General features: G+C 42.4%; 1 protein-coding gene across 1 annotated transcript in view; it reads left to right on the top strand.

Moving 5' to 3' along the window:
• SYNGAP1 (synaptic Ras GTPase activating protein 1) overlaps positions 1-13,429 on the top strand; it is a gene marked incomplete at its 5' end in the record, with an annotated part of 710,344 nt that overhangs the window by 648,642 nt on the left and 48,273 nt on the right. The window lies entirely within an intron of this gene.

The raw sequence follows: 13,429 nt of genomic DNA, 5'->3' as shown, positions 1-13,429 counted from the left end.
GTACATTAGAATGGAGATTGCGGTTAGGTACCGTACTGTACATTAGAATGGGGATTGCGGTTAGGTACAGTACATTGGAATGGGGATTGGGGTTAGGTACTGTACATTAGAATAGGGATTGGAGTTAGATACAGTACATTAGAATGGGAATTGTGGTTACGTACTGTACATTAGAATGGGGATTGCGGTTAGGTACAGTACATTACAATGGGGATTGTGGTTACATACTGTACATTAGAATGGGGATTGCGGTTAGGTACAGTACATTAGAATGGGGATTGGGGTTAGGTACAGTACATTAGAATTGGGATTGGGGTTAGGTACGGTATATTAGAATGGGGATTGGGGTTAGGTACAGTACATTAGAATGGGGATTGGGGTTAGGTACTGTACATTAGAATGGGGATTGCGGTTAGGTACAGTACTGTAAATTAGAATGGGGATTGCGGTTAGGTATAGTGCATTAGAATGGGCATTGTGGTTAGGTACAGTACATTAGAATGGGGATAGGGTTTAGGTACAATACATTAGAATGGGGATTGGGGTTAGGTACTGTACATTAGAATAGGGATTGTGGTTAGGTACAGTACATTAGAATGGGGATTGTAGTTAGGTACAGTACATTACAATGGGGATAGCGTTTAGGTACTGTACAGTACATTAGAATGGGAATTGTTGTTAGGTACAGTACATTAGAATGGGGGTTGTGGTTAGGTACAGTACAGTACATTAGAATGGGGATTGTGGTTAGGTACAGTACATTAGAATGGGGATTGGGGTTAGGTACTGGAAATTAGAATGGGGATTGTGGTTAGGTACAGTACTGTACATTAGAATGGGGATTGCGGTTAGGTACAGTACATTAGAATGGGGATTGGGGTTAGGTACAGTACATTAGAATGGGGATTGGGGTTAGGTACTGTACATTAGAATGGGGATTGGGGTTAGGTACAGTACATTAGAATGGGAATTGTGGTTATGTACAGTACATTAGAATGGGGATAGCGGTTAGGTACAGTACATTAGAATGGGGATTGTGGTTAGGTACAGTACATTAGAATGGGGATTGGGGTTAGGTACTGTACATTAGAATGGGGATTGTGGTTAGGTACTGTACATTAGAATGGGGAATGCGGTTAGGTACTGTACTGTACATTAGAATGGGATTGCGGTTAGGTACAGTACATTAGAATGGGGATTGTGGTTAGGTACAGTACATTAGAATGGGGATTGTGGTTAGGTACAGTACATTACAATGGGGATAGCGGTTAGGTACTGCACACTACATTAGAATGGGAATTGTGGTTTGGTACAGTACATTAGAATGGGGATTGTAGTTAGGTACAGTACATTAGAATGGGGATTGTGGTTAGGTACAGTACAGTACATTAGAATGGGGATTGCGGTTAGGTACAGTACATTAGAATGGGGATTGGGGTTAGGTACTGTACATTAGAATGGGGATTGTGGTTAGGTACAGTACATTAGAATGGGGATAGGGGTTAGGTACAGTACATTAGAATGAGGATTGTGGTTAGGTACAGTACTGTACATTAGAATGGGGATTGCGGTTAGGTACAGTGCATTAGAATGGGGATTGTGGTTAGGTACTGTACATTAGAATGGGGATTGTGGTTAGGTACAGTACATTAGAATGGGGATAGGGGTTAGGTACAGTACATTACAATGGGGATTGGGGTTAGGTAATGTACATTTGAATGGGGATTGGGGTTAGGTACAGTACTGTACATTAGAATGGGGATTGCGGTTAGGTACAGTACATTAGAATGGGGATTGTGGTTACGTACTGTACATTAGAATGGGGATTGTGGTTAGGTACAGTACTGTACATTAGAATGGGGATTGCGGTTAGGTACAGTACATTAGAATGGGGATTGGGGTTAGGTACAGTACATTAGAATGGGGGTTGTGGTTAGGTACAGTACAGTACATTAGAATGGGGATTGTGGTTAGGTACAGTACATTAGAATGGGGATTGGGGTTAGGTACTGGAAATTAGAATGGGGATTGTGGTTAGGTACAGTACTGTACATTAGAATGGGGATTGCGGTTAGGTACAGTACATTAGAATGGGGATTGGGGTTAGGTACAGTACATTAGAATGGGGATTGGGGTTAGGTACTGTACATTAGAATGGGGATTGGGGTTAGGTACAGTACATTAGAATGGGAATTGTGGTTATGTACAGTACATTAGAATGGGGATAGCGGTTAGGTACAGTACATTAGAATGGGGATTGTGGTTAGGTACAGTACATTAGAATGGGGATTGGGGTTAGGTACTGTACATTAGAATGGGGATTGTGGTTAGGTACTGTACATTAGAATGGGGAATGCGGTTAGGTACTGTACTGTACATTAGAATGGGATTGCGGTTAGGTACAGTACATTAGAATGGGGATTGTGGTTAGGTACAGTACATTAGAATGGGGATTGTGGTTAGGTACAGTACATTACAATGGGGATAGCGGTTAGGTACTGCACACTACATTAGAATGGGAATTGTGGTTTGGTACAGTACATTAGAATGGGGATTGTAGTTAGGTACAGTACATTAGAATGGGGATTGTGGTTAGGTACAGTACAGTACATTAGAATGGGGATTGCGGTTAGGTACAGTACATTAGAATGGGGATTGGGGTTAGGTACTGTACATTAGAATGGGGATTGTGGTTAGGTACAGTACATTAGAATGGGGATAGGGGTTAGGTACAGTACATTAGAATGAGGATTGTGGTTAGGTACAGTACTGTACATTAGAATGGGGATTGCGGTTAGGTACAGTGCATTAGAATGGGGATTGTGGTTAGGTACTGTACATTAGAATGGGGATTGTGGTTAGGTACAGTACATTAGAATGGGGATAGGGGTTAGGTACAGTACATTACAATGGGGATTGGGGTTAGGTAATGTACATTTGAATGGGGATTGGGGTTAGGTACAGTACTGTACATTAGAATGGGGATTGCGGTTAGGTACAGTACATTAGAATGGGGATTGTGGTTACGTACTGTACATTAGAATGGGGATTGTGGTTAGGTACAGTACTGTACATTAGAATGGGGATTGTGTTTAGGTATAGTACATTAGAAAAGGGATTGGGGTTAAGTACTGTACATTAGAATGGGGATTGGGGTTAGGTACTGTACATTAGAATGGGGATTGTGGTTAGGTACTGTACATTAGAATGGAGATTGCGGTTAGGTACCGTACTGTACATTAGAATGGGGATTGTGCTTAGGTACTGTACATTAGAATGGGGATTGTGGTTAGGTACTGTACATTAGAATGGAGATTGCGGTTAGGTACCGTACTGTACATTAGAATGGGGATTGCGGTTAGGTACACTGGCGACACATTTAATTGCACTGCGGCCAGATCCGCAAGCCGGGAGATTTCCCGGCTTGCTAGTGGCCGCCCCTCGGCGTGCGCGCGGTCACGCGTCTTCGGGAGCGTGCGCCCCCTGCACGCACGTCCAGGGGCTCCCCGAGGGAGCCCTGGTGTCCCGCGATCGCGGGACAGCGGCAGGGGGTTCCGGGGGACCCGGCGGACCCGGCAGCGGGAGGGAGAGCGCCCCGATCGGAGGGCGCTCTTCCGCTGCTTCGGCGCGCGCCCGTCACACTCGGGCGCGCGCCAGGCTACTGCTGCGGCACAGAACGGGCAAATGCTCGAATAAACTGTGCCGCAGCAGTACAGTACATTGGAATGGGGATTGGGGTTAGGTACTGTACATTAGAATAGGGATTGGAGTTAGATACAGTACATTAGAATGGGAATTGTGGTTACGTACTGTACATTAGAATGGGGATTGCGGTTAGGTACAGTACATTACAATGGGGATTGTGGTTACATACTGTACATTAGAATGGGGATTGCGGTTAGGTACAGTACATTAGAATGGGAATTGGGGTTAGGTACAGTACATTAGAATTGGGATTGGGGTTAGGTACGGTATATTAGAATGGGGATTGGGGTTAGGTACAGTACATTAGAATGGGGATTGGGGTTAGGTACTGTACATTAGAATGGGGATTGCGGTTAGGTACAGTACATTAGAATGGGGATTGGGGTTAAGTACAGTACATTAGAATGGGGATTGGGATTAGGTACTGTACATTAGAATGGGGATTGTGGTTAGGTACTGTACATTAGAATGGGAATTGCGGTTAGGTACTGTACTGTACATTAGAATGGGGAATGCGGTTAGGTACAGTACAATAGAATGGGGATTGTGGTTAGGTACAGTACATTACAATGGGGATAGCGGCTAGTTACTGTACAGTACATTAGAATGGGAATTGTGGTTAGGTACAGTACATTAGAATGGGGATTGTGGTTAGGTTCAGTACATTAGAATGGGGATTGTGGTTAGGTACAGTACTGTACATTAGAATGGGGATTGCGGTTAGTTACAGTGCATTAGAATGGGGATTGTGGTTAGGTACTGTACATTAGAATGGGCATTGTGGTTAGGTACAGTACATTAGAATGGGGATAGGGGTTAGGTACAATACATTACAATGGGGATTGGGGTTAGGTACTGTACATTAGAATGGGGATTGTGGTTAGGTACAGTACTGTACATTAGAATGGGGGTTGCGGTTAGGTACAGTACATTAGAATGGGGATTGGGGTTAGGTACAGTACATTAGAATGGGGGTTGTGGTTAGGTACAGTACAGTACATTAGAATGGGGATTGTGGTTAGGTACAGTACATTAGAATGGGGATTGGGGTTAGGTACTGGAAATTAGAATGGGGATTGTGGTTAGGTACAGTACTGTACATTAGAATGGGGATTGCGGTTAGGTACAGTACATTAGAATGGGGATTGGGGTTAGGTACAGTACATTAGAATGGGGATTGGGGTAAGGTACTGTACATTAGAATGGGGATTGGGGTTAGGTACAGTACATTAGAATGGGAATTGTGGTTATGTACAGTACATTAGAATGGGGATTGTGGTTAGGTACAGTACATTAGAATGGGGATTGGGGTTAGGTACTGTACATTAGAATGGGGATTGTGGTTAGGTACTGTACATTAGAATGGGGAATGCGGTTAGGTACTGTACTGTACATTAGAATGGGATTGCGGTTAGGTACAGTACATTAGAATGGGGATTGTGGTTAGGTACAGTACATTAGAATGGGGATTGTGGTTAGGTACAGTACATTACAATGGGGATAGCGGTTAGGTACTGCACACTACATTAGAATGGGAATTGTGGTTTGGTACAGTACATTAGAATGGGGATTGTAGTTAGGTACAGTACATTAGAATGGGGATTGTGGTTAGGTACAGTACAGTACATTAGAATGGGGATTGCGGTTAGGTACAGTACATTAGAATGGGGATTGGGGTTAGGTACTGTACATTAGAATGGGGATTGTGGTTAGGTACAGTACATTAGAATGGGGATAGGGGTTAGGTACAGTACATTAGAATGAGGATTGTGGTTAGGTACAGTACTGTACATTAGAATGGGGATTGCGGTTAGGTACAGTGCATTAGAATGGGGATTGTGGTTAGGTACTGTAAATTAGAATGGGGATAGGGGTTAGGTACAGTACATTACAATGGGGATTGGGGTTAGGTAATGTACATTTGAATGGGGATTGGGGTTAGGTACAGTACTGTACATTAGAATGGGGATTGCGGTTAGGTACAGTACATTAGAATGGGGATTGTGGTTACGTACTGTACATTAGAATGGGGATTGTGGTTAGGTACAGTACTGTACATTAGAATGGGGATTGTGTTTAGGTATAGTACATTAGAAAAGGGATTGGGGTTAAGTACTGTACATTAGAATGGGGATTGGGGTTAGGTACTGTACATTAGAATGGGGATTGTGGTTAGGTACTGTACATTAGAATGGAGATTGCGGTTAGGTACCGTACTGTACATTAGAATGGGGATTGTGCTTAGGTACTGTACATTAGAATGGGGATTGTGGTTAGGTACTGTACATTAGAATGGAGATTGCGGTTAGGTACCGTACTGTACATTAGAATGGGGATTGCGGTTAGGTACAGTACATTGGAATGGGGATTGGGGTTAGGTACTGTACATTAGAATAGGGATTGGAGTTAGATACAGTACATTAGAATGGGAATTGTGGTTACGTACTGTACATTAGAATGGGGATTGCGGTTAGGTACAGTACATTACAATGGGGATTGTGGTTACATACTGTACATTAGAATGGGGATTGCGGTTAGGTACAGTACATTAGAATGGGGATTGGGGTTAGGTACAGTACATTAGAATTGGGATTGGGGTTAGGTACGGTATATTAGAATGGGGATTGGGGTTAGGTACAGTACATTAGAATGGGGATTGGGGTTAGGTACTGTACATTAGAATGGGGATTGCGGTTAGGTACAGTACATTAGAATGGGGATTGGGGTTAAGTACAGTACATTAGAATGGGGATTGGGATTAGGTACTGTACATTAGAATGGGGATTGTGGTTAGGTACTGTACATTAGAATGGGAATTGCGGTTAGGTACTGTACTGTACATTAGAATGGGGAATGCGGTTAGGTACAGTACAATAGAATGGGGATTGTGGTTAGGTACAGTACATTACAATGGGGATAGCGGCTGGTTACTGTACAGTACATTAGAATGGGAATTGTGGTTAGGTACAGTACATTAGAATGGGGATTGTGGTTAGGTTCAGTACATTAGAATGGGGATTGTGGTTAGGTACAGTACTGTACATTAGAATGGGGATTGCGGTTAGTTACAGTGCATTAGAATGGGGATTGTGGTTAGGTACTGTACATTAGAATGGGCATTGTGGTTAGGTACAGTACATTAGAATGGGGATAGGGGTTAGGTACAATACATTACAATGGGGATTGGGGTTAGGTACTGTACATTAGAATGGGGATTGGGGTTAGGTACAGTACTGTACATTAGAATGGGGATTGCGGTTAGGTACAGTACATTAGAATGGGGATTGGGGTTAAGTACAGTACATTAGAATGGGGATTGTGGTTAGGTACAGTACATTAGAATGGGGATTGTGGTTAGGTACAGTACATTACAATGGGGATAGCGGTTAGGTACTGTACTGTACATAAGAATGGGGATTGTGGTTAGGTACTGTACATTATAATGGGGGTAGCGGTTAGGTACTGTACTGTACATTAGAATGGGGATTGCGGTTAGGTACAGTACATTAGAATTGGGGATTGTGGTTAGGTACTGTACATTAGAATGGGGATTGGGGTTAGGTACAGTACATTAGAATGGGGATTGGGGTTAGGTACTGTACATTAGAATGGGGATTGGGGTTAGGTACTGTACATTAGAATGGGGATTGCGGTTAGGTACTGTACTGTACATTAGAGTTGGGGATTGTGGTTAGGTACTGTTCATTAGAATGGGGATTTTTGTTATGTACTGTACTGTACATTAGAATGGGGATTGCGGTTAGATACAGTACATTAGAATGGGGATTGCGGTTAGGTACTGTACATTAGAATGGGGATTGGGGTTAGGGTACATTAGGATTGGGATTAGGGTTCATTAGGGCTGGGGTACATTAGAATGGGGATTAGAGTTAGGGTACATTAGAAAGTGGATTGGGGTTAGGATACATTGGGATTGGGGTCAGGGTACATTTGGATTGGGTTAGGCTACATTATAATGGTTGATTGGGTTAGGATACATTAGAATGGGGATTGCGGTTAGGTACTGTACATTAGAATGGGGATTGCGGTTAGGTACTGTACTGTACATTAGAGTTGGGGATTGTGGTTAGGTACTGTTCATTAGAATGGGGATTGTTGTTATGTACTGTACTGTACATTAGAATGGGGATTGCGGTTAGATACAGTACATTAGAATGGGGATTGCGGTTAGGTACTGTACATTTGAATGGGGATTGGGGTTAGGGTACATTAGGATTGGGATTAGGGTTCATTAGGGCTGGGGTACATTAGAATGGGGATTAGAGTTAGGGTACATTAGATAGTGGATTGGGGTTAGGATACATTGGGATTGGGGTCAGGGTACATTTGGATTGGGTTAGGCTACATTATAATGGTTGATTGGGTTAGGATACATTAGAATGGGGATTGCGGTTAGGTACTGTACATTAGAATGGGGATTGCGGTTAGGTACTGTACATTAGAATGGGGATTGGGGTTAGGTACTGTACATTAGAATGGGGATTGCGGTTTGGTACAGTACATTAGAATGGGGATTGTGGTTAGGTACAGTACAGTACATTAGAATGGGGATTTCGGTTAGGTACAGTACATTAGAATGGGGATTGGGGTTAGGTACTGTACATTAGAATGGGGATTGTGGTTAGGTACAGTACTGTACATTAGAATGGGGATTGCGGTTAGGTATAGTGCATTAGAATGGGGATTGTGGTTAGGTACTGTACATTAGAATGGGGATTGTGGTTAGGTACTGTACATTAGAATGGGCATTGTGGTTAGGTACAGTACATTAGAATGGGGATTGGGGTTAGGTAATGTACATTTGAATGGGGATTGGGGTTAGGTACAGTACTGTACATTAGAATGGGGATTGCGGTTAGGTACAGTACATTACAATGGGGATTGTGGTTACGTACTGTACATTAGAATGGGGATTGTGGTTAGGTACAGTACTGTACATTAGAATGGGGATTGCGTTTAGGTACAGTACATTAGAATAGGGATTGGGGTTAAGTACAGTACATTAGAATGGGGATTGTGGTTAGGTACAGTACATTAGAATGGGGATTGTGGTTAGGTACAGTACATTACAATGGGGATAGCGGTTAGGTACTGTACTGTACATTAGAATGGGGATTGTGGTTAGGTACTGTACATTATAATGGGGATAGCGGTTAGGTACTGTACTGTACATTAGAATGGGGATTGCGGTTAGGTACAGTACATTAGAATGGGGATTGGGGTTAGGTACTGTACATTAGAATGGGGATTGGGGTTAGGTACAGTACATTAGAATGGGGATTGGGGTTAGGTACTGTACATTAGAATGGGGATTGCGGTTAGGTACAGTACATTAGAATGGGGATTGCGGTTAGGTACTGTACAGTACATTAGAATTGGGGATTGTGGTTAGGTACTGTTCATTAGAATGGGGATTGTGGTTATGTACTGCACTGTACATTAGAATGGGGATTGCGGTTAGGTACTGTACATTAGAATGGGGATTGGGGTTAGGTACTGTACATTAGAATGGGGATTGCAGTTAGGTACAGTACATTAGAATGGGGATTGGGGTTAGGTACTGTACATTTCAATTGGGATTGCGGTTAGGTACTGTAAATTAGAATGGGGATTGCGGTTATGTACTGTACAGCACATTAGAATGGGGATTGCGGTTAGATACAGTACATTAGAATGGGGATTGCGGTTAGGTACTGTACATTAGAATGGGGATTGGGGTTAGGGTACATTAGGATTGGGATTAGGGTTCATTAGGGCTGGGGTACATTAGAATGGGGATTAGAGTTAGGGTACATTAGAAAGTGGATTGGGGTTAGGATACATTGGGATTGGGGTCAGGGTACATTTGGATTGGGTTAGGCTACATTATAATGGTTGATTGGGTTAGGATACATTAGAATGGGGATTGCGGTTAGGTACTGTACATTAGAATGGGGATTGCGGTTAGGTACTGTACATTAGAATGGGGATTGGGGTTAGGTACTGTACATTAGAATGGGGATTGCAGTTAGGTACAGTACATTAGAATGGGGATTGGGGTTAGGTACTGTACATTTCAATTGGGATTGCGGTTAGGTACTGTAAATTAGAATGGGGATTGCGGTTATGTACAGTACAGCACATTAGAACGGGGATTGCGGTTAGGTACAGTACATTAGAATTGGGGATTGTGGTTAGGTATTGTACATTAGAATATGGACTGCGGTTAGGTACTGTACATTAGAATGGAGATTGCGGTTAGGTACAGTACATTAGAATGGGGATTGCGGTTAGGTACAGTACATTAGAATTGGGGATTGTGGTTAGGTACAGTACATTAGAATGTGGATTGCGGTTAGGTACTGTACATTAGAATGGGGATTGCGGTTAGATACAGTACATTAGAATGGGGATTGTGGTTAGGTAAAGTACATTAGAATGGGGATTGCGGTTAGGTATTGTACATTAGAATGGGGATTGCGGTTAGGTATTGTACATTAGAATGTGGATTGCGGTTAGGTACTGTACATTAGAATGGGGACTGCGGTTAGGTACAGTACATTAGAATGGGGATTGTGGTTAGGTACAGTACATTAGAATGGGAATTGCGGTTAGGTACAGTACATTAGAATGGGGATTGTGGTTAGGTACTGTACATTAGAATGGGGATTGTGGTTAGGTACTGTAATTTAGAATGGGGATTGGGGTTAGGTACTGTACATTAGAATGGAGATTGCGGTTAGGTACAGTACATTAGAATGGGGATTGCGGTTAGGTACTGTACTGTACATTAGAATGGGGATTGGAGTTAGGTACAGTACATTAGAATGGGGATTGGGGTTAGGTACTGTACATTAGAATGGGGATTGGGGTTAGGTACTGTACATTAGAATGGGGATTGTGGTTATGTACTGTACATTAGAATGGGGATTGTGGTTAGGTACAGTACATTAGAATGGGGATTGCGGTTAGGTACAGTACATTAGAATGGGGATTGTGGTAAGGTACTGTAGATTAGAATGAGGATTGTGGTTAGGTACAGTACATTAGAATGGGGACTGCGGTTAGGTACTGTACATTAGAATGGGGATTGTAGTTATGTACTGTACATTAGAATGGGGATTGCGGTTATGTACAATACTGTACATTAGAATAGGGATTGCGGTTAGGTACTGTACATTAGAATGGGGATTGCGGTTATGTACTGTACATTAGAATGGGGATTGTGGTTAGGTACTGTACATTAGAATGGGGATTGTAGTTATGTACTGTACATTAGAATGTGGATTGCGGTTAGATACTGTACTGTACATTAGAATGGGGATTGCGTTTAGATACAGTAAATTAGAATGGGGATTGCGGTTAGGTACAGTACATTAGAAAGGGGTCTTCGGTTAGGTACAGTACATTAGAATGGGGATTGGGGTTAGGTACTGTACATTAGAATGGGGATTGTGGTTAGGCACAGTACTGATATTAGAATGGGGTTTGCGGTTAGGTACAGTGCATTAGAATGGGGATTGTGGTTAGGTACTGTACATTAGAATGGGCATTGTGGTTAGGTACAGTACATTAGAATGGGGATAGGGGTTAGGTACAATACATTACAATGGGGATTGGGGTTAGGTACTGTACATTAGAATTGGGATTGGTGTTAGGTACAGTACTGTACATTAGAATGGGGATTGCGGTTAGGTACTGTACATTACAATGTGGATTGTGGTTACGTACTGTACATTAGAATGGGGATTGTGGTTAGGTGCAGTACTGTACATTAGAGTGGGGATTGCGGTTAGGTACAGTACATTAGAATGGGGATTGGGGTTAAGTACAGTACATTAGAATGAGGATTGTGGTTAGGTACAGTACATTAGAATGGGGATTGTGGTTAGGTACAGTACATTACAATGGCGATAGCGGTTAGGTACTGTACTGTACATTAGAATGGGGATTGTGGTTAGGTACTGTACATTATAATGGGGATAGCGGTTAGGTACTGTACTGTACATTAGAATGGGGATTGCGGTTAGGTACAGTACATTAGAATTGGGGATTGTGGTTAGGTACTGTACATTAGAATGGGGATTGGGGTTAGGTACAGTACATTAGAATGGGGATTGGGGTTAGGTACTGTACATTAGAATGGGGATTGGGGTTAGGTACTGTACATTAGAATGGGGATTGCGGTTAGGTACAGTACATTAGAATGGGGATTGCGGTTAGGTACTGTACTGTACATTAGAATTGGGGATTGTGGTTAGGTACTGTTCATTAGAATGGAGATTGTGGTTATGTACTGTACTGTACATTAGAATGGGGATTGCGGTTAGATACAGTACATTAAAATGGGGATTGCGGTTAGGTACTGTACATTAGAATGGGGATTGGGGTTAGGGTACATTAGGATTGGGATTAGGGTTCATTAGGTCTGGGGTACATTAGAATGGGGATTAGAGTTAGGCTACATTAGAAAATGGATTGGGGTTAGGATACATTGGGATTGGGGTCAGGGTACATTTGGATTGGGTTAGGCTACATTATAATGATCGATTGGGTTAGGATACATTAGAATGGGGATTGCGGTTAGGTACTGTACATTAGAATGGGGATTGCGGTTAGGTACTGTACATTAGAATGGGGATTGGGGTTAGGTACTGTACATTAGAATGTGGATTGCGGTTAGGTACAGTACATTAGAATGGGGATTGGGGTTAGGTACTGTACATTTCAATGGGGATTGCGGTTAGGTACTGTATTTTAGAATGGGGATTGCGGTTAGGTACTGTACATTAGAATTGGGGATTGTGGTTAGGTCTTGTACATTAGAATAGGGATTGCGGTTAGGTACAGTACATTAGAATTGGGGATTGTGGTTAGGTACAGTACATTAGAACGGGGATTGCGGTTAGGTACAGTACATTAGAATTGGGGATTGTGGTTAGGTATTGTACATTAGAATGGGGATTGCGGTTAGGTACAGTACATTAGAATTGGGGATTGTGGTTAGGTACAGTACATTAGAATGGGGATTGCGGTTAGGTATTGTACATTAGAATGGGGATTGCGGTTAGGTACTGTACATTAGAATGGGGATTGCGGTTAGGTACAGTACATTAGAATGGGGATTGTGGTTAGGTACAGTACATTAGAACGGGGATTGCGGCTAGGTATTGTACATTAGAATGGGGATTGCGGTTAGGACTTGTACATTAGAATGTGGATTGCGGTTAGGTACAGTACATTACAATGGGGATTGTGGTTAGGTACAGTACATTAGAATGGGGATTGGGGTTAGGTACTGTACATTAGAATGGGGATTGCGGTTAGGTACAGTACATTAGAATGGGGATTGCGGTTAGGTACTGTACTGTACATTAGAATCGGGATTGGGGTTAGGTACAGTACATTAGAATGGGGATTGGGGTTAGGTACTGTACATTAGAATGGGGATTGGGGTTAGGTACTGTACATTAGAATGGGGATTGTGGTTATGTACTGTACATTAGAATGGGGATTGTGGTTAGGTACAGTACATTAGAATGGGGATTGCAGTTAGGTACAGTACATTAGAATGGGGATTGTGGTTAGGTACAGTACATTAGAATGGGGATTGCGGTTAGGTACTGTACATTAGAATGGGGATTGTGGTTATGTACTGTACATTAGAATGGGGATTGCGGTTAGGTACAATACTGTACATTAGAATAGGGATTGCGGTTAGGTA

This window comes from Ascaphus truei, assembly GCF_040206685.1.
Source record: "Ascaphus truei isolate aAscTru1 chromosome 20 unlocalized genomic scaffold, aAscTru1.hap1 SUPER_20_unloc_4, whole genome shotgun sequence".
NCBI classification, from domain to species: domain Eukaryota; kingdom Metazoa; phylum Chordata; class Amphibia; order Anura; family Ascaphidae; genus Ascaphus; species Ascaphus truei.
This window is presented reverse-complemented; position numbering and strand designations above follow the sequence as displayed.